The sequence below is a fragment of the Nyctereutes procyonoides genome, unplaced genomic scaffold, assembly GCF_905146905.1.
Source record: "Nyctereutes procyonoides isolate TBG_1078 unplaced genomic scaffold, NYPRO_anot_genome, whole genome shotgun sequence".
Classification (NCBI taxonomy): domain Eukaryota; kingdom Metazoa; phylum Chordata; class Mammalia; order Carnivora; family Canidae; genus Nyctereutes; species Nyctereutes procyonoides.
In genome coordinates, this window is record NW_026575154.1 from 436,793 (window position 1) to 459,395 (window position 22,603).

Consider the following 22,603-nt stretch of genomic DNA (forward strand, 5'->3'; position numbering starts at 1 on the left):
GGACCACCACTCAGTCATTCACAAAAAGGGGAGCCAGAGAGCTGTCAGGAGGAGCTGGGCTGAGATTTGCCTGATGTTTTCTCACACTACCTCCCCACTCACGATGTACAATGCTAGTAACACAACAACTACTGGATATTAAAAAAAAAAAAAAACAATCATCTCTATTATCCGAGCTGATTGTTCGAAAGGTGAATAGGGAAGAATTCTGTTAACCGTGAAACATCAGGCTTGAAAGGAGCTTTAGAGGTCATCTGATGCAACTTGTTGCCTAAATCTCTTCAACTAAACCCCAGATCTGCCATTTTCTAACTTGTGCTCGAACACCTCCTGCCACCAGGGAAGGGAGAGGAACCAATACTTACTGATCATCAGCTGAGTGTTGTGAACTCCGTGTTAATCTAATCCGTATTTTTTTTTTGATCTTACATATTTGATAGAGGAGAAATACTCTTTTTAATAAGTTTTGCTGTCTAAGCAATACAGATAAATAATGTAATAAAATCAAATACATTTTTTTAAAGATTTTATTTATATATTTGAGACAAAGGAAGAAAAGAGCAGAGGGGGTGGGGACAGAGGGAGAGGGGGAGAGAGGAGGAGCAGGGATACAGGGCTCAATCCTAGGACCCTGGGATCCTGACCTGAGTGGAAGGCAGTTGCATAATGGACTGAGCCACCCAGGTGACCTCAAATACATTTTTTTCTCTCAAATACATTTTTTATAAAGATTTTATTTATTTATGCATGAGAGACATAAAGAGAGAGAGAGAGAGAGAGGCAGAGACACAGGCAGAGGGAGAAGCAGGCTCCATGCAGGGAGCCTGACGGGGGACTCAATCCCGGGTCTCCAGGATCAGGCCCTGGGCTGAAGGCGGCGCTAAACCGCTGAGCCACCCGGGCTGCCCCCTCAAATACATTTTTAAAAGTTACACCTAAGCAAGAAGATCTCAACTACTAAATATATATGTGTATAGATGCATGTGCGTTATATGATACATATGTGTATATGTATATATAAAGTATTTTTTTAACAAAAACTGGACCATTCCAGGCAGAATCTTTACATGCTTTCTTCAGTTATTGCATCATGAACTTCCTTTACTGTCATTAAATACAGTATAATTTAATTTATTATTGATTTAATTATTAGATCATTAAAATTTTGACTTAATTATAATAAAATGTACCACATAATTTTAATGTCTGCATAATATTCTACTGTATGGATAATTTGCTGGACCAAGTTCACTAATAATAAACACTTAAGTTATTTATAATTGTTATATATTATAAGCAAGGCTTCAGTGAATACCCTTTTAGCTAGAACTTTGTGTACATCCTTATTTACTTGGCATATATATATATATATATATATATATATATCTTTTTTTTTTTTTTTTTTTAAGTAGGCTCCATATGGAGCATGGAACCCAACATGGAACTCAAACTCACAACCCCAGACCAAGGCCTAAGCTGAGACCAAGAGTGAGATGCTTAACCTATTGGGCCACCCAGCTCTCCAGAAGATATATTCTTAAAAATGGAATTACTGCATCAAAGGGTTGTCACTATTTATTTTTTATGATATAATTTGTCAAATTTTCCTTTAAAAGCATATACAAATTTATAATCTGGTCAGAACTAGTCTGACGTATTATTTCCTGAGACTTTACTAGTGCTGGTTATTATCTATTTTTGATACTTGTCATTTTGATAAATGGAAAATTGTATCTTTTTTATAATAAGGCCGAACATTTTTCTCTAATTATCAACATTTGTATGTTTTCCCCTATGTGTTTGCTATTATTTGTCAACTTTTCTTTTTTTCAAAATAGTACTTAAAAAAGAAAAAATCAAGACAAATTGACCACATTACAATTACCTAAACAAATCAATGTTTCATTTGCCCTGGTTACCATCAGTCCTTATCCACAGGCATATTCAGTGTTCACATATTTGCAGTTATTGATAAAACTTTTTATTCTACATTTTCACATAAGATTATGCCATGGATTCATCTTAGATTTAGGAAAAACACAAAGTACTATTCCTTTTCTACCTGACAGCTCTATATCTGAGATTGTCATGGCTTATGGTTTGTCAGTCTTAACTGCATCCCCTTATATCTTGTAGTATGTTTAGATCCCTTGCAATCTTTTTCCATCCAATCTGGAGGAATTCCAGTTTGTTGTCCCCTGATAGCTTGTGTTCAGATTAAGCTAAACAAATAGAGGAACAGGAATTATTGAAAATTCTAGTCCAAAAGACCCCAGGGTTCTTCTCAGGCTAGGAAAGACTGGAAAAGCAGGAGACTCCTGCTTTTGCTGGCTGTCTGCTCTGGAAGCTACTCTGTCCTTCCACCTTTAGAAAAGCAATGCTGTGGGGCAATTAAGAGCACTGATGTTGCATTAAGATAGGCAGACCTGGGCTGAAACCTCTACCTCCAACTCTCCTTCCTTAATCATGTTTCCCTGAGCCACTTATTTTTTTTTAATATTTTATTTATTCATGAGACACACACAGAGAGAGAGAGAGAGAGAGAGAGAGGCAGAGACACAGGCAGAGGGAGAAGCAGGCTCCAAGCAGGGAGCCCGACGTGGGACTGGATCCCGGGTCTCCAGGATCACACCCTGGGCTGAAGGCGACACTAAACTGCCGAGCCACCCAGGCACCCTCCATGAGCCACTTATTTAAGCTTACTTTCCTTATCTACAAAATGCAGGCTAGAGTAACCTACCCATAGAGTTTTGCGATGATCACATTGGATAGATTTTATGAAGTGCTTAGGAATATGAAGTGCATAAGTGATACTTAGTTAGCCTTGTCATTGGCTTCTCCTTCCTTGGTCCTTCTCACCCCCCACAAAACAAGCTGTTGAGTGACATAAACTTCCTAAGACCACTTTTCTAGCTATTCTTAAAATAATCATCCAGATATCTTTTGTTTAACCATTAAAAAGTGACAAAATAGGAGATTTTTACAAAATTATGTCAGAGTCCCTGTTTTATTCTTCTCTTCCTTCTGAGATTTTAACTCAAAGTCCCCATTGGACATTTATTCTTGTTTTAATTCCTGTGGGCAAAGTTCAGCCAACCCACTTCCAGAAGGAAGAAGGTACTTCAGAATCTCAGTGAGAATTTGGCATTTATAAAGAATCTTTTTGGGGCACCTAGGTGGCTCAGTTGGTAAAGCATCTGCCTTCCACTCAGGTCATGATCCCAGGACCTGACGTCCGGGCTCCCTGCTAAGTGGGGAGTCAGCTTCCCTCTATCCCTCCTCCTGGTCATTCTCCCTCTCTCTCTCTCTTTCTCAAATAATCTTTAAAATATAAGTATCACTCAACTGTAAAAAAAAAAAAAAATCCTTTGGCACTTGTTTCCTGGGACTTCTGCAGAAAGAGAAGCACTTTCGAGATTATGTCTAAGTCCAAAGCCATCTCTCCAACCAGCTACTATATTTCCAGTGTCCATGGACATTTCAAATCCAACTTGGCCAAAAAGAAACAATTAATCTTCTATTTAGCCACTTTTGCTCTTTAAATCTGCTTTTTCTCCTAAATTCTTTGTCTGGCTTAGTGACATCCTTATCTACTCTTGTCTCCCAAATTAAAAATTAGGCCCTTTCTCTTCCTCATCCCCCCACATCAAATGAATCACTCGTGCTATAGATTTTAGCCTCTAAATATTTTTTTAATGTGTTTTCTCTATTCTTATGGCTGCAGCTTTAGTTTAGGCCATTTTAAGCCTTTGCTTAGACTATTACAGTAGCTTCTTAACTGCCTTTAATCCATTGAATCTACCCTGCCATCAAGCTGATTGTTCTCCGAGATAAATCTGATCATGGCTTTCCACTGCTTAAAATCCTTCACTAATATGGGGCTTGGAGAGCTGGAGCCAGGGTCAAAAGTTGGCCAGAGCCTGCAGAGTTGCTGGCAAGGAAATAGGACTAAGGAGATCTGTGGACCACGAAGGCCAAAGCTAAGAACACAGTCAAAGAAATAGGGGATTTGGTACATAAAAGGGAAATGAGGGTCACCTGGATGGCTCAGTGGTTGAGCCTCTGCCTTTGGCTCAAGGCATGATCCCAGGGTCCTGGGATAAAGTCGTGAATCAGGCTCTCTTCAGGGAGCCTGCTTCTGCCTCTCTCTCTGCCTCCCTGTGTCTCTCATGAATAAATAAATAAATTTAAATATATATATATATATATATATATATATATATATATATATAAGTTGAAGGCTAGGGTGAATCATGTGGTGGTGTATTGAAATTAGAAATATTGATGTGTGGGACGCCTGGGTGGCTCAGCAGTTGAGTGCCTGCCTTCAGCTCAGGGCGTGATCCTGGTCTGGGGATCGAGTCCCGCCTCGGGCTCCCTGCATGGACCCTGCTTCTCCCTCTGTCTGTATCTCTGCCTCTCTCCCTGTGTCTCTCATGAATAAATAAATAAAATTTTTAAAAGAAAAAGAAATATTGACCTGAACTCAAGGTTTTGATTAATAGATAGATATAATATGGACATGTGTATATGTAGGTATATGAAGTTCTGACCACTAAGGATACTTAGAGGCAATAAGCATGCTTAATTTTCAGATCTTGAAATAGTATTCTCTACTAAAAGGAATCAGATCTCCTTGAAGAGCTGGTTCATTCCAGGAACAGAGCAGGGAAAGTACAAGTCTGGAAAGTCTCATTGTACCAGAACATAAGGTAGAGCACAAAAATTATGGAGAGTAGAGGAAGGACACAGTAGCCAAGTCAAAGCATCTCCCACTGGCCAAACTGAATACAATTTGAGCACCAGAATAAATAATGATAGTATGAGATGATAACCAACTGAAAAAAATAGTATTCCATGAATCCTAACTGATAAAAATACATTAAATAAACAAGCAAATGGGTGGGAAAAGTAAGCACTTCTTTACAACAGATTGTCAACTTAGAAATTGGAAAAAATCTGAGAGCTTTTATTCTAAGATGAGGAACAAGACAAGGATGTCCATGATCATCACTTTTGTTCAACATAGTACTAGAAGTCCAATCAGACAAGAAAAAGACATAAAAAGCATCCAAATTGGAAAGGAAGAAGTAAAACTTTCACTATTTGCAGATGACATGATACTATATATAGGAAATCCCAAAGACTACCAACAATCTATTAGAACTGATAAATGCATTCAGTAACATTACAAGCTACAAAATTAATTACAGAAATCTGTATACTTCTATACACTAACAACAAAGTAGCAGAAAGAGAAATTAAGAAAATAATCTCATTTACAATTGCACCAAAAAGAATAAAATACCTAGGAGTAAACTTAACCAAGAAGGTGGAAAGACGTATACTCTGAAACTTTAAGACTGAAAGAAATTGAAGAGGACACAAACAAATGGAAAGATATTCCATGCTCATGGATTGAAAGAATTAACATCACTAAAATGTTCATACTACCCAAAGCAATCTATAAATTCAGTGCAATACCAATCAAAATACCGGTAGCATTGTTCACAGAACTAAAACAAATAATCCTAAAATTTATATACAGCCACAAAAGACTTTGAAGAGTCAATGCAATCAAGAAAGAACTGGAGATACCACAATCCCAGATTTCAAGATACATTACAAAGCTATAACAATCAAAACTGGTATATAACACTGGCACAAAAATAGACACATATGTCACTATGAACAGGATAGAAAGTCTAGAAACAAATCCATACCTCTTTGGTTTATTAATCTATGACAAAAGAGGCAAGAATATACAATGGGGGAAAAAACAGTCTCTTCAACAAATGTTGGGAAAACTGGACAGCTACATGCAAAAGAATGAAATTGGACGACTTTCTTACACCATACACAAAAATAAACACAATATGGATTAAAGACCAAAATGTGAGTCCTGAAACTATAAAATTAAAAGAAAATATAAGCAGTAATCTCTTGGATATAAGCTGTAGCAACATATTTATGGATATATCTCCTCAGGCAAGAGAAACAAAAACAAAAGTAAAGTATTGGGACTAAACCTACGTAAAACGTTTTTTTGCATACCAAAGGAAACTATCAGCAAAATAGAAAGGCAACTTACTGAATAAGAGAAGATATTTGCAAGTGATACATCTGATAAGGGGTTAATACCCAAAATATAGAAAGAGTTTATACAACTCAACACCAAAAAAAAAAAAAAATCAATTAAAAAAATGGGCAGAGAATCTGAATAGACATTTTTCCAAAGAGATGTACAGATGGCCAACAGACACATAAGAAGCTCAACATGACTAATCAGGGGAATGCAAATCAAAACCACAATGAGATATCACTCACACCTGTCTGAACGGCTAAAATAAAAAAACAAAGGTATTGGCACAGATGCAGAGTAAAAGGAGCCCTCATACACTGTTGGTGGGAATGCAAATTGATACAGCCATGGTGAAAAACTGTATGGGGGTTCCTCAAAAAATTAAAAAGATAAATACCATACATACCAGTAATTCCACTACTGAGAATTTATCCAAAGAAAACAAAAACACTAATTTGAAAGGATATATTCACCTCTATGTTTATTGCAGCATTACTTCACAGTAGCCAAAATATGGAAGCAATCCAAGTTTCATTGATAGATGAATGGATAAAGGAGAGGTGGTATATGTATATGCAGTGGAATATTAGCCACAAAAAGGGTGAGATCTTGTCATTTGTAACAATATAGATGGACCTATAAGATATTATGGTAAGTGAAATAAGTCAAAGGAAGATTAATACTGTGTGATCATTTATATGTGTACTCTAGAAAACAAAACAAATGAACAAATAAAATGCAGGAATAGAAAGAACAAACTGATGGTTGCCAAAGGGGATATTGGGGGGAAGGGGCAAAATGGATGAAAGGGAGTGGTAAGTACAGCCTTCCAGTTATACAATGGGATAAAGTCATCGGGATCAAAGTACAGCATAGGGATTATAGACAAAGGTATTTTTTTTTTTAAAGATCATTCTTTTTTTTTTTAATTTTTATTTATTTATGATAGTCACAGAGAGAGAGAGGCAGAGACACAGGCAGAGGGAGAAGCAGGCTCCATGCACCGGGAGCCCGATGTGGGATTCGATCCCGGGTCTCCAGGATCGCACCCTGGGCCAAAGGCAGGCGCCAAACCGCTGCGCCACCCAGGGATCCCTAGACAAAGGTATTGAAATAGCTTTGTATGGTGACAGATGGTAGCTATGCTTGTAATGAGCATAATATCATGTATAGAGTTGTCAAATCACTATGTTGTACATCTGAAACTAATGTAACATTGTGTGTCAACTATACTTCAATTAAGAAATTAAAATAAAACTAGAAAAAATAAATAATGGAAAGAATAACAGAGCTAGAAAATCACCATACAGCAATCATTATAGCAGTGATTTATTCTGGCCAGAATCATCAACAGATGCTAAAATAAATGGACATTTTGACTAAGTGAAAGGTTCTTAAGGAACAGGATATTTACATCATCTCAATTGAACTCCCTACAAAATATTTGTCACTTAAAAAGACAAAATAGGGGTGCCTGGATGGCTCAGTCAGTTGAGCTTCTGACTCTTGATTTTGGCTCAGGTCATGGGATGGAGCCCTGCATCAGACTCCATGCTCAGCAGCGAGTCTCCTTGAGATTCTCTCTCTCCTTTGCCCTTTGCCCCTCCTTCCACTCACGTGTGCATGCATGCATGCCCTTTCTTCCTCTCTCTAAAATAAATAAATCTTTAAAAAAATAATAAAAAAGAAGAACTTCACAATAAGAAACCTTTCAGATACTCTCTTAACTGTGTTATCAAAGTTAAAATCACCAGTAATAAGACACATTGACTTTGTGCACCTTCTGATATGAAACAATGAGAACACAATATATCTTCTGTGATGTTCTTGGCAGAAATGCATAATTGATTCTATTAGGAAACATCAGTCGAACCCAAACAGAAAACAATCTACAATATAAATGATCTGTGCTCTTCAAAATGTCAGTATCCCAAAGAGGAAGATTTAAGGAAGTCTCCCAGATTGAGAGACTAAAGAGACAGGACAACTAAATGGAATGCCTGAACCTGGGCTGGATTTTGGATAAAAAGAAAAAAATGGTCTTGCCGTAAAGGAAATACAAAGATAGTACTGTATCCTTAAGAATTTCCTGATTTGGGGGATCCCTGGGTGGCGCAGTGGTTTAGCGCCTGCCTTTGGCCCAGGGCGCGATCCTGGAGACCCGGGATCGAGTCCCACATCGGGCTCCCAGTGCATGGAGCCTGCTTCTCCCTCTGCCTATGTCTCTGCCTCTCTCTCTCTCTCTGTGTGTGACTATCATAAATAAATAAAAATTAAAAAAAAAAGAATTTCCTGATTTTGACAGTTATATTGTAGTTACAGTATTGGTTCAGCATATATATGAATATATAATTATATATGTATATTCTGAGAGAGAAAGTAAATAAGACATTTGTGGTAGAATGTTAACAGTTAGGGAACCTGGGTATACTAGCTTTCTTTTTACAATTCTTGTAACTTTTCTCTAAATTTGAAATTATTTCAGTATAAAAGAAGGTTTTGTAAGTTCTTTCTAGATGCTCATGACCTGCAGGATCAAGCCCAAACCTTTGTGTATACCCCTTGTCTAACTCATTGGTCTCATCTCTCATTACTTTTCATGCCATGGCCTGACCCTTCAGCAATAACAAACCACTCTTGTTTCCCTAAACACACAATGCTATTTCATTCTTCCATGTTCTTATACATGCTGTTCCCTCTGCCTTTCCCTACTTAATTTCTTGGTAAAGTTGCTATTTCTTCAAGATCCAGCTCAGACATCACTTCACCCATTAAACTTCAGTGACCTCAGTTCTAGCTAATCAGTACCTTCTCAGTGCTACCTCTAAGCCAGGCATAAAGTGCTATTATTGCAATTGGCAATAATTTTAAGTACTATTTATTGAAGACTTAATTTATGCTAAGCACAAAGAGATCACAGCATCCATCTATTTATGCTCAGCATATAGTAAGTAAGTATAGATGCTAATGGGGTCACTTTTAATCTCCACAATGACCCAGTAAGTGGCTTAGCCTGGACTTGAGCTCAAGTCTGAAAGTCTGAAAGTCTGACTATAAATCCCTTGCTCTAAACCACTATACTTCATTGCCTGTAATTTTTCATCTGTCTTTCTTACTAGACTGTGACATGAAGGTTTCTTGTGACCTGAAGGTTTATATCTTGTTTTTCTCTCTATTCTCAATCATTACCACAATCACAATGCTTAACATATAAGTGCTCACTAAATGTTTTTCCTTAAGTTTTTGGTAAATATGAATTATTTCAAATATACAAAAAAAAAATCATGTATGTGTGTTTCAAGAAAGAAAGAGAGAATGCCTAGTGTATTAGTTAGAATCCAGGAAGATGCAGATGACATTCTCAAGCTGGATAATTTGGGAAGAGTGAAGGATTTCATAACGGGACTATGTACCAGGGATCCCTGGGTGGCGCAGCAGTTTGGCGCCTGCCTTTCGCCCAGGGCGTGATCCTGGAGACCCGGAATCGAATCCCACGTCGGGCTCCTGGTGCATGGAGCCTGCTTCTCCCTCTGTCTCTGCCTCTCTCTGTCTCTCTCTCTCTCTCTCTCTGTGTGACTATCATAAATAAATAAAAATTTTTAAAAAAGGGACTATGTACCAAGGCAAGTCAGTGTCAGAAAAATGACAGAAATGCAATAACTCTGCAATAAACAGTTAACAATGGGGAAGATTTCCATTGAAAGAAATGGCTTGAAGGACTGAGGGGCCCAGGCAAATACCAAAACTTAGAGTAAGCTGGGAGGAGAGGGCCTCTGACAGGAGCTGTGATCGTTGCCTAAGAGACCTAACCAACCCAAAGCAACCCTAAAGTCAGGAATCTGAGACCTCATTCTCTTCCCTCCTTCCTTCCAATCCTTTAAAAGCTAAAAGAATAAGGAGCCCATGGATCTACACGTGGACCCTGTGAGTAATCCCCTCAGGGCAGAGGCCTGGATTGAGAAGGGTGGAGCAGATCCACAAATGGAAGAAAATGGAAGAAAATCCAGAACAACATTGTACCTATCACCCATCTTCAGAAATGGAATATGGCCAATATAGTTGAAGTGCTCAGTGTATCCCTCCCCAGGTAGCTCCCTCTCTCCTGAGGGGAGTCATTATCCTAAAGTTGGTTTTATTGTTCCCATGATTATCTTCAAATTTTATAGTGGCTTTATATTGTTTGTAGTCTTATCTTACCTTCATTCTTCATTAGGATTGTGACATCCGTCTTTGTTGACACTTACTGCTTGAGGTTGTTTATATTTCCTATAATATAGTGTTCTGTTCTCTGAAGATGCCACAATATACGCATTCTTCTGCTGATAGACAATTTACTTTGTCTTCTACATTGTGCTCTTACAATCAGTATGGCCATAAAGATTCTTAGACTTCCACATAATATGCTGTTTAAAAAAAAAACTGAATAATGGAGTTTTCTGACAAGGACTCTTCTTTGCCCTGTCATATCCTTGTATTAGAAAAAACATGGTATGAACAATATGTTGGGAGTCAGAAAACTGAGCTCCATGTATCTAGTTTCTAACTTTGTCTTGTGCAAAATAAGGAAAATCTTTGAGCTTTATTTCTTCATCTGTAAAATATGAAAATCAAATGAGTTGGTGCCTATGAAAATACTTTGTGAACTAAAAAGCACCATATGAATGTAAAAGATTACTGCTTATTGTCTGCCTCCTCTTCTATAACATGTCCTGTGAAAGCAGAAAGCTTGTCTCTCTTGTTTGTTTGCTGTTGTGTCCCAAGTATCCAGAATGAGGGCTGGTACAGAATAGGCATTGCGTTAGTATTAATCAGGGATGGCTAACTACTATAACAATCCCAAAACTCAGTGGCTTAAGAAAAAAGTTTCTGTCTCTCTTGTGTCAGAGTCAGCTATTGGTCAGCCAAGGAAGCCCTGTCCTCTTAGTCATCAGAGATTCAGTATCCATCTTTTATCCCCACCACCTCATAGATTCTTGGGATCATCACTTGAGGATAGGCTGACACATAAGCATCCTTGTACATGAGAATTAACAGGCCAACCCTGGGAGTGATACACCTCACTCTAGCCCATTACACTGGCCAGAAGTCAATCACTGGCCACATCATATTCCAAGTGATGCTAGAAAATGTGATCACTGGAAACAAGAGAATATGAGTTCGATCAGCATCTAGCAGTCTTTGCTATAGCATTCAATAACTATCTGTAGAATAAATAAATGAATGAAATAGGCACCTGTCAATGGACCTAACATCCACTTTAAAAAAAATTTTTTTTAAATACCTTAATATTGAATTTGTGTTAGCAAAAATGACTACAGCATTTTCACTGTGTGTGGATAAGGTCCAGTGAGAACCTAGTGGCTTCTCAGAGGTGGGGTCTGGGGAGATTAGTTAGTAAATGCTGCTACTGCCTTATTACTAGACCTATCCTCTAATAACATCATGGCCATGCCTACTTTCCTTAGGAAACAGAGCCAGAAGCTCCTTCTCCTCAACTCTTGCTTCCAAAATCTCACATAGATGGCCTATAATTTCAATCTGCTGGCCAAAAGACTACTTCTTTTTTATTCCATTCTCAAGCAACAAGGGCTCTACTTCACAATTTGCATCATCCCCACCACAATCTTCCTCACAGATGAACATGTTGGATCAAGTGAATGCTAAAGTTTCTGAGGTCAGACCTTAAGAAAGCTGCAGCTTCGACTTTAACTTCTCTTGGAATACTCCCTGTTGGTGCCTAACCACTATGCAAGAAGTCTAACTTCCTTGAGACTTCTGTATTAGGCTCATATTTCTTTTTTTTTTTCTGGATAGCCATGTAAAAATTCAGTTTCTTGGGATTGGACATATAAATGTGAAGGTAAAACAATACAGGTTCTAGATAATAACATCAGAAAATATCTCTGTGATGTTATAGAAGGCAACAATTCCTTAAACAGGACACAAAAGCTTCATTTTTTGAAGTCCACCCTTTTCCTTCTGCTCTGCATGCTTTCATCTTAAATGAAGGATCCATCTGTGAGTGTATTTGTGTCTTGACATTATTAAATGATATTAGTCTATTTGTCTATCCCTTTGCTTCTATACCGTACTGAATATAACTTCGTATTAAGGTTTGATATCTGAAGGAGCAAGTCTTCCTACTTAGTTTTGTTGGTTTTTTTTTAAGAGATTCTCAGTACTTAGCACCAGGCAGTATAAGAAAAGTGTCCATGGGAAGGTGAGGGGAACCCACCTCTGCAGGGCATCAAAGCTCAAAGAGGTGAGGAAATAGTCTGTGCAGGCATGAGGGCCAGTGCAGCTCAGAATAGAGCATCAAAACCTAAGTGGGGTGTGGAGGGAGTCAATGTGAGGGACAACTTGATGCTAAGTATCAGACCCTGATGTTGCATGCACCCCACTCAGGCTGCCACCCACACTGGGCACCTTTTCTTTAGGGGATTCCCTTTTCATCCTGCTCAAGCTCTGACAGTAGGTGTAAAACAGATGTCTCTCCCAAGGGAGATGCCCGAGGTAGGATGTCAGAGCCCCAGCATGATGATATCTCTGCAGAGTAATGGGCCTACCTGGGATGTCATGACCAGAGCACAGTGAGAAGGACATGCCCAGAGAGTGACAAGCTGGCAAGGGGAGTCAACGCCTGAGTATGTTGAGGAGGGTGCTTGCACAGCAGGACAGCTTAACATGGAAAGTCAGAGCCTAATGGAGGTAAGGTATGCATCCCTCCAGAAGTGCAGGCCAACATGGGTAGTCAGAACCTATCTGTATGAGAAGGAGATCCAGAGGGTAAGGGGGCAGATGTGGGGTGTCCAAGCCTGAGTTGGGTAAGGAAATCATACCAGTGAAGGAGAAGACTGATATGGGGTGTTGGAGTCCATGTATGATAAGAAGAAAATGCATACACAAGAGGGGAAGAACAACAATGGGGATTCTTTGTGTATGCTGGATCCAACAAATAAATATGTTAAGAATAAACAAAGCCAATTTTCTTTCTGTCAGAAAATGTAGTTGCAAGTAAGGAAAGGCGGAACACTAAAAAGAAACCCTGTGGTGGTGAATGAAATGGGAGAAATCAGTGTGAGCTATGGTTTTCAATATATAGACATAAATATACATTTAATTGTAAGTATATGTGCGTCTGTAAATATAAACATATTCCTTAGCTCTACCCACTGAGCGAGGCTGAGACCTGCATCATCCCAATAGAAGGATCTTACCTAGTGCCAGATCTTGGCTTCTAAATATCAGTCTCTGACAGCCCGGGTGGCTCAGCGGTTTAGCGCCGCCTCCAATCCAGGGCCTGATCCTGGAGACCCAGGATCGAGTCCCATGTCAGGCTCCCTGCATGGAGCCTGCTTCTCCCTCTGCCTGTGTCTCTGCCTCTCTCTCTCTCTCTCTCTGTCTCTCTCTGTGTCTCTCATGAATAAATAAATAAAATCTTAAAAATAAATAAATAAATAAATAAATAAATAAATAATCAGTCTCTGCTAAAAAGAACCAAAATAATAAGAGTAATAGATTATAGCCCATTAAATAAAGTAGGAAATAAGGATTCATAAATCATTCACTGCTATAAAATGATAAATGAATAAATTGCCCATTTGATAAAGAATAAAATTTTTACATGATTTTAATATTTCCCCACAAATTCTTATTAATCACAAAGGAGGAAAAGTAACTTCAGAGTTGACAAGCTCAACAGATGCCTCCTTAATCAAGTAATCAAAGCAAACATCATCAACAAAGGGACAAATAGAAATGTTGGGGCTTTATATACTGTTACTGGTTTATATAAATTTGGGATTGGGCATCATCTAACATACAGAACAAAATACACTCAGAACCAAGAGGATCACCCTCTAGGACCCTTCAGATAGGCTACATTCTATCTCCACTACCACTTCCTCACCACGACCATCCCCCCCTTTTTTTCTCTTTTCTTTATTTTTTTTCTTCTTCTTTGTATTTGGTTTTTGGCTTTTTATTTTTATTACTTTGTTTTAAAATAGACTTTTCACTTTAGGCATCCTTTTGTTTAATTTTGTTCTGTTCTTCTTGTTCTTTTATTTTCTAGTCTCTGACCTCTTCAGAATCATTTAGGGTTTATTTCACTTGGGTCGTGGTTGATATTTTTGACTCAGCCCGCTCATACAGCCACTCTGCACTGGACAAAATGACTAGAAGGAAGAATTCACCACAAAATAAAGAACAGGAAAAAATACTCTCTGCCACAGAGTTACAGAATTTGGATTTCAATACAATGTCAGAAATTCAATTCAGAAATACAATTATAAAGCTATACTTGGGGACCCTGTAAAAAAAATAAAAAGAGAGAGCCCAAAGAAACAATCTACAAGGGGATCCCAGGAAGGCTCAACGGTTTGGCCCCTGCCTTTGGCCTAGGGCATGATCCTGGAGTCCCGGGATCAATTCCCGTGTCGGGCTCCCTGCATGGAGCCTGCTTCTCCCTCTGCCTGTGTCTCTACCTCTGTGTGTGTGTGTCTCTCATGAATAAATAAATATAATCTTAAAAAAAAAAAAAAAAAGAAATCACAAAACCAGGGACTGAATAGGTAATACAATAACAGTAAATTCATGTTTTTCAGTAGTTACTCTGAACATGAGTGGACCAAATGATCCCATCAAAAGATGCAGGGTATCGGACTGAATAAAAGAGCAAAACCCAAGGATCCCTGGGTAGCTTGGTGGTTTAGTGTCTGCCTTCAGCCCAGGGCATGATCCTGGAGTCCAGGATCGAGTCCCGCATCAGGCTCCCTGCATGGAGCCTGCTTCTCCCTCTGCCTGTGTCTCTGCCTCTGTCTCTCTTTCTCTGTCTCTCATAAATAAATAAATAAAATCTTTTTTTTAAAAAAAAAAAAAAGAGCAGCCCATCTATTTGCTGTCTACAGAGAGACTCATTTTACACCTAAGGATACCTTCAGCCTGAAAATGACGGGATGGAGAACCATTTACCATTCAATTGATCCTCAAAAAGCTGGGGTACAGTCCTCATATCAGATCAATAAAGTTCATAACAAAGACTGTAATAAGAGATGAAGAGGGACACTATATCATACTTAAAGGGTCTATTCAACAAGAAGACCTAAAATCATGAATATTTATGCCTCTAATGTGTGAGCTGCCAAGTATATCAATAAATTAATAACTGAAGTAAAGAGATATGTAGATAATACACTAATAGTAGGAGACTTCAACACAGCATGTTCAGCAAATGACAGATATTCTAAGCAGAACATCACCACAGAAACAAGGGCCTTAAATGATACACTGGACCAAACAGATTTCACAGACACATAGAGACCTTTCCATCCAAATGCAACTGAATACACATTCGTCTCAAGTGCACATGGAACTTTCCCAGAATAGACCACATACTGAGTTAAAAATCAGGTCTCAATCGATAGCAAAAGATTGGGATTGTGCCCTGCATATTTTCAGACCACAATGCTCTGAAACTAAAAATCATAAGAAGAAATTTGGAAGAAACTCAAACACATGGAGGTTAAAGAGCATCCTACTAAAAGATGAATGGGTCAGCTAGGAAATTAGAGAAGAATTAGAAAGATTCACAGAAACTAATGAAAATGAAGATACAACCATTCAAAATCTTTGGGATACAGCAAAAGCAGTCCTAACAGGGAAATACATCACAATACAAGCCTCCCTCAAAAAATTGGAAAAAAACTCAAATACACAAGCTAACCTTGCACCTAAAGGAATTGGAAAAAGAAGAGCAAGTAAAGCTTGCACCAACCAGAAGAAGAGAGATAATAAAGATTCGAGCAGAACACAATGAAATAGAGACCAGAAGAACTGTAGAACAGATCAACAAAACCAGGAGTTGGTTCTTTGAAAGAATTAATAAAATGGATAAGCCTCTAGCAAGCCTTATTAAGAAAAGAGAAAAGACTCAGATTAATAACATCATGAATGAAAGAGGAGAGATCACAACCAATACCAAGGAAATACAAACGATTTTAAAAACGTATTATGAAGGCAGCCCCGGTGGCTTAGCCGTTTAGTGCCACCTTCAGCCCAGGGCCTGATCCTGGAGACCCGGGTTTGAGTCCCACATCAGGCTCCCTGCATGGAGCCTGCTTCTCTCTCTGCCTGTGTCTCTGCCTCTCTTTCTCTCTGTGTCTCTCACGAATAAATAAATAAAATCTTTAAAAAAAAAGTATTATGAGCAGATATATGCCAACAAATTAGGCAATCTAGAAGAAATGGATGCATTCCTGGAAAACCACAAATTACCCAAACTGGAACAGGAAGAAAGAGAAAACCTGAATAGGCCAATAACCAGGGAGAAAATTGAAGCCGTCTTCAAAAACCTCCCAAGACACAGAAGTCCAGGGCCAGATGGCTTCTCAGGGGAATTCTATCAAAAATTTAAAGAAGAAATAATACCCATTCTACTAAAGCTGTTCCACAGGATAGAAAGGGAGGGAATACTTCCAAACTCATTTTATGAGGCCAGCATTACCTTGATTCCAAAACCAGACAAGATCCCACCAAAAAGGAGACTTATAGATCAGTATCCCTGATGCACATGGATGCAAAAATTTTCACCAAGATAGTAGACAATAGGATCCAACAGGACATTAAGAAGACTATTCACCATGACCAAGTGGAATTTATGCCGGGAATGCAAGGATGTTTCAACACTCATAAAACAATCAACAAGATAGATCACATCAACAATAGAAAAAACAGAAATAATATGATCCTCTCAGTAGATGCAGAGAAAGCATTTGACAAAATACAGCATCCATTCCTGATTAAAACTCTTCAAAGTGTAGGGATAGAGGAAACCTTCCTCAATATCCTAAAAGACGTTTATAAAAAGCCCACAGTGAGTATCATTCTCAATGGGGAAAAACTGAAAGCCTTTCCCCTAAGATCAGGAACACTACAGGGATGTCCACTCTCACCACTGTTACTCAACACAGTGCTATAAGTCCTAGCCTCAGCAATCAGATAACAAAAAGGCATTTAATTTGGCAGAGAGGTCAAACTCTTCCTCTTTGCATATGACATTATACTGTATGTAGAAAACCCAAAAGATTCCACCCCAAGATTGCTAAACTCATACAGCAATTCAGCAATGTGGCAGGATACAAAATCAATGCACAGAAATCAATGTCATTTCTATACCCTAACATTGAGACTGAAGAAAGAGAAATTAAGGAATCAATCCCATTTACAATTGCACCCAAAAGCATAAGATACCTAGGAACAAACTAACCAAAGAGGTAAAGGATCTATACCCTAAAATCTACAGAACACTTCTGAAAGAAATTGAGGAAGACACAAGGAAATGGAAAAACATTCCATGCTCATGGATTGGGAGAATAAACATTGTGAAAATGTCTATGCTACGCAGGGCAATTTACATGTTCATGCAATCTCTATCAAAATACCATGGACTTTCATCACAGAGTTGGAACAAATCATCTTAAGATTTGTGCGGAATCAGAAAAGACCCAGAATAGCCAGGGGAATATTGAAAAAAAAATCACAATGCCAGATTTCAAGCTGTATTACAAAGATGTGATCATCAAGACATTATGGTACTGGCACAAAAACAGACACACAGATCAATGGAACAGAATAGAGAACCCAGGGTTGCCCGGGTGGCTCAGTAGTTAAGTGCCGCCTTCAGCCCGGGGTGTGATCCTGGAGACCTGGGATCAAGTCCCACATCGGGCTTCCTGCATGGAGCCTGCTTCTCCCTCTGCCTGTGTCTCTGCCTCTCTCTCTCTCTCATGAATAAATAAATAAGATCTTAAAAAAAAAAGAGAGAACCCAGAAATGGGCCCTCAACTCTATGGCCAACTAATTTGACAAAGCAGGAAAGAATATCCACTGGAAAAAGGGCAGTCTATTTAATAAATGGTGCTGGGAAAATTAGACAGCCACATGTAGAAGAATGAAACTAGACCATTCTCTTATACCATACACAAAGATAAACTCAAAATGGTTGAAAGATCTAAATGTAAGACAAAAATCCCTCAAAATCCTAGAGGAGAACACAGGCAACACCCTTTTTGAACTTGGCCACAGCAACTTCTTGCAAGATACATCTATGAAGGCAAGGGAAACAAAAGCAAAGATGAACTATTGGGACTCAGTCAGGATAAAAAGCTTCTGCACAGCAAAAGAAAGTCAACAAAACTAAACAACCACCTACAGAATGGGAGAAGATATTTGTAAATGACAGATCAGATAAATGCCTAGTATCCAAGATCTATAAAGAACTTATCAAACTCAACCCTCAAGAAACAAAAAAATCCAGTCATGAAATGGTCAGAAGACATGAACAGAAATTTCGCAAAGAAGACATATGCATGGCCAACAAGCACATGAGAAAATGCTCCGCACCACTTGCCATCAGGGAAATACAAATCAAAACCACAATGAGATACCACCTCACACCAGTGAGAATGGAGAAAATTAACAAGACAGGAAACAACAAATGTTGGAGAGGATGTGGAGAAGGGGGAACCCTCTTGCACTGTTGGTGGGAATGTGAACTGGTGCAGCCACTCTGGAAAACTGTGTGGAGGTTCCTCAAAGAGTTAAAAATAGAACTGCCCTACGACCCAGCTATTGCACTACTGGGGATTTACCCCAAAGATTCAGATGCAGTGAAAGGCTGGGACACCTGCATCCTAATGTTCATAGCAGCAATGTTCACAATAGCCAAACTGTGGAAGGAGCCAGGATATCCTTTGACAGATGAATGGATAAAGAAGATGTGATAGATAGATAGATAGATAGATAGATAGATAGATAGATAGATATAGATAGATAGATAGATCACATAGATCACATATATATATAGAAATATATATATCACATATATCATATATATACATATATATGAATATTATTCAGCCATCAGAAAAGACGAATACCCACCATTTACTTCGATGTGGAGGGACCTGGAGTGTATTATGCTGAGTGAAATAAGTCAATCAGAGAAGGATAATCATCAGTTTCACTCATATGTGGAATATAAGAAATAGTGAAAGGGCTTACAAGGGAAAGGAAGGGAACTGAGTGGGGGAAAACTAGAGAGGGAAACAAACCATGAGAGACTCCTAACTGAGAAACAAAGGGTTGCAGAAGGGAAGGTGGGCAGGGAGTTAGGGTAACTGAGTGACAGCCACTGAGTTAGGGCACTTGATGGGATGAGCACTGTGTGTTGTATTATATGTTGGCAAATTGAACTTAAATGAAAACAAATGTACAAAAAATAAAAATTAAAAAAATAAATTCCAGTTGCACATATATTCGATTTCTTTTCCATGTCTTATGTGACTCTTTTGTTCTTTTTTACATTTTCTGCCGTTTCTCTTCTCCAAGTTATGTCAGACAACAAGCCAACCCTTGGGTTAGGAGCCCAAAATGTTACTATTTGGTGGTCTTTTCTCCTGATCTTAAGTTATTCAAGAAAATAATTCTCTTATCTCCTGCCAAGAAATTGTATATATCTGACAGCCTCAACCCCAGCAAGGTCTGCATATTTTCACTGATCAGTTCGTGGAGTCACTGCTTCCTGTGGTCCATATTTTATTTTTTTAGAGGAAGGCAAGGAGGAGAGAAAAACACAGAGAATCCCAAACAGACTCCTCACTGAGCACATAGCTCCTCACAGAGCTCCATCTCACAACTCTGAGATCATGACCTGAGCCCAAATCAAGTGAAACACCTAACGACTGAGTCATCCAGATGCCCCCAGATTTCATAGTTTCATTCCCATTTTCTTTAATCTTCTGAGTTAGAATATATATTTTATTTTTTTATTGCCACTTTAATGAAGCTTCGAGTAGAAAATAAATGTATATTGTCATGGTGCCACATTTAACATGAAGTCATATTTATGTACAACACTGTTCATTGCTACCAATATGCCATTGAACAGCATTCTCGTAAATTTCTAATGGTATCTGATGGCAGTGTCCTTTTTTTAAATAAGGTTATGATTTAAATATGATTTCCCTTCTGAGAAGAAAGCCTCCATAAATAATCTAAAATTCAAAATTAAGAGTATGTTCTATGCAGAAAGATGTTCACAGTTGTATATTTTATGAAAATTAAAACTTACATCAACCTAAATATCTAATGATCTGGGAGTAGATAATTAATTTACAGACCCCACATTTAATAGAAAATTGTATGACACTTTAAAATTGTTTTTAAAGATGTTAATGTAGAAAAATGGTATTATTGTTAACTGAAAATAGCAGAATAAAAAATAATTGTAGAGGTGCCTGGGTGGCTTAGTTGGTTAAGCGTCTGCCTTCAGCTTAGGTCATGATCCTGGGGTCCTGGGATCAAGCCTCTGTCAGGCTCTCTGGTCAGCGGGGAGCCTACTTCTCCCTCTCCTTCTGCCTACCGCTCCCCCTGCTTGCTCTCTCTCTCTGTCAAATAAATAAATAAAATAAATAATTTTTAAAAAAATTTAATGTATACAAACAAATTCAAAACAGAAGCATAAAAAGATACAGAGGAAACTTATCAAATATACATAATACCTATCATTGCATGATGGAACAATGACAATTTTTTTCTCTATACATTTCTATTTTTTTAAAGATTTATTTGTAATGGACATAGAGAGAGAGAGAGGCAGAGACACAGGCAGAGGGAGAAGCAGGCTCCACGTGGGGAGCGTGACATGGGACTTGATCCGGGTGCTCGCTTCGGCAGCACAACTAGGACTTGATCCGGGGCTGAAGGCGGCGCTAAACCACTGAGCCACCCAGGCTGCCCGTGAATATGCTCTTAAAATGAAGGGGGGAAGCTTTTTTAAAAAGAAGAAACATCATTTAACTTACACAATGTGCTGTTTATAAAGAATATGAGAGCCATGCTATTTGTACAAACTTCCTGATTTCTTTTTAATTCATTACAAGTCCTGGATTTCAGTTCAGTTATAAAGATGGGGATTTTTCAACCTGCATTTCTAAAAAATGGTGTCTAAGAAAGAGTACTGAACTCAAAAGCCTAGCAAACTCCTGAGATCATCTTTACTACTTTTCTTAGAAAATACGTGTTTCAGGTACAAGTCAACCTCAGAATTAATTGACTCAAATTCTGTGCTACTACAACTCAAAAATGCAATGCTTCAGATAAATATCAACCAAGCACTACAAGGTTTAATTTGAAATATGTGTTCTACGTTACACTCTGGTTTCCCTCAATATGTTTAACAAATTAAAATGTCAAGTGGCATCATCTGCTAACCCTTTGAGACAGCAGGAGATACTGAAAAGTTGCTTGAATTTATTTCTGCTGCCATAGTCTTCAATGTATTACAAGCCTGCTTTAAGATTGATTACACATACAAGTTGAACTAAAAGTGATTTTTTTTAAAGAAGTGGATTTATAGATGTAGTGTAAAGCCAGCACTATTCTCATTTTCTATCTTGAGCTCTTGTGATAAATTTTTTAAAAGTGAAATCTTTGAGTGATTAGAGATAGACAAATATCCATAAATTGTGAAATATGTGACGTATACATTAACACCAAGTCACATTGCAGATTCTGAACTTTATTTTCCATTTGCACTGTGGAAGTAACGTCATCTACAGGCTAGCAAGATCTAAAAGACAGAGATTTAATTATCCATCTAAAACCATTTATAAGGAAGGAAATAGCCTTTTATACTCTACTTATGTTCATGGCAACCATTTTAGCAAAGAGGGAGGCTCAGGAAAGAAGCAAGGGGAAGTACAATTCTTTTATATCCTTCACTTTGGGCTCAAATTACACAGAATGGTTTGTACCTTCCAAGTAGATGGCAGGAAAGGCCACTCCACTACACTAAACCAGTTTGGTAAGGAAAGACAATCATCTGTTTGGTTGATAAATTTATCAGCTTCTTTTCTGATAGCTGAGCCAAGCTTCTTCCAAGGCCCTCTACAGCTGCCCTTTGGCGCTGCTTGGTGGTACATTCACGTGAAACAAGCTTAGTGATTTTTACTGCTCTTTTTTTTAGGAAGCAAAATGGCCCTTCTCTATCATGCTTTCCAGTTACTCTATTTGCATAGCTTTATGTATCTCAAAGGAACACACACCATGTAGCATATAAATCAGGAAATTTATAGTATCCATTCATGGACCTTGATTTATGTCAGGACTCCCTTTCAGCTCCATTCTAGGCAAGTCTAAAAGCAGTGCAAGAGGTGAGATTTACAGACGCTAGCAGGGAAGGCTCAGAGGAGAGGTCACACATGCTACCAAGGTCAGAATGCCTTTGTGAGAATGCCACCTCATCCAGCTATGAGTACAGCAGCTGCTGTGTGAGAATGGCCAGTGTGACAGCACGACGCTGCTTAATCAAGTGTCTCTTGATAATTCAAAGTGTCAATGTGCAACCTGGGATTGCATAAGCTATCTACTTTGCTTTAGTCTAATCTGATCAGCATCAAAATGAATAATGTAACTAAATAATGCAATTCAGTTTTCTTTCCTTGTCTTACAGTTAGACCA

At 38.4% G+C, this 22,603-nt stretch overlaps 1 protein-coding gene across 1 annotated transcript in view; it reads left to right on the top strand.

Annotated features, from left to right (window-relative positions):
* The window catches only part of EIF4E (eukaryotic translation initiation factor 4E), a 103,760-nt gene that overhangs the window by 827 nt on the left and 80,330 nt on the right, over nt 1-22,603 (top strand). The gene's annotated exons all lie outside the window — the stretch shown is intronic.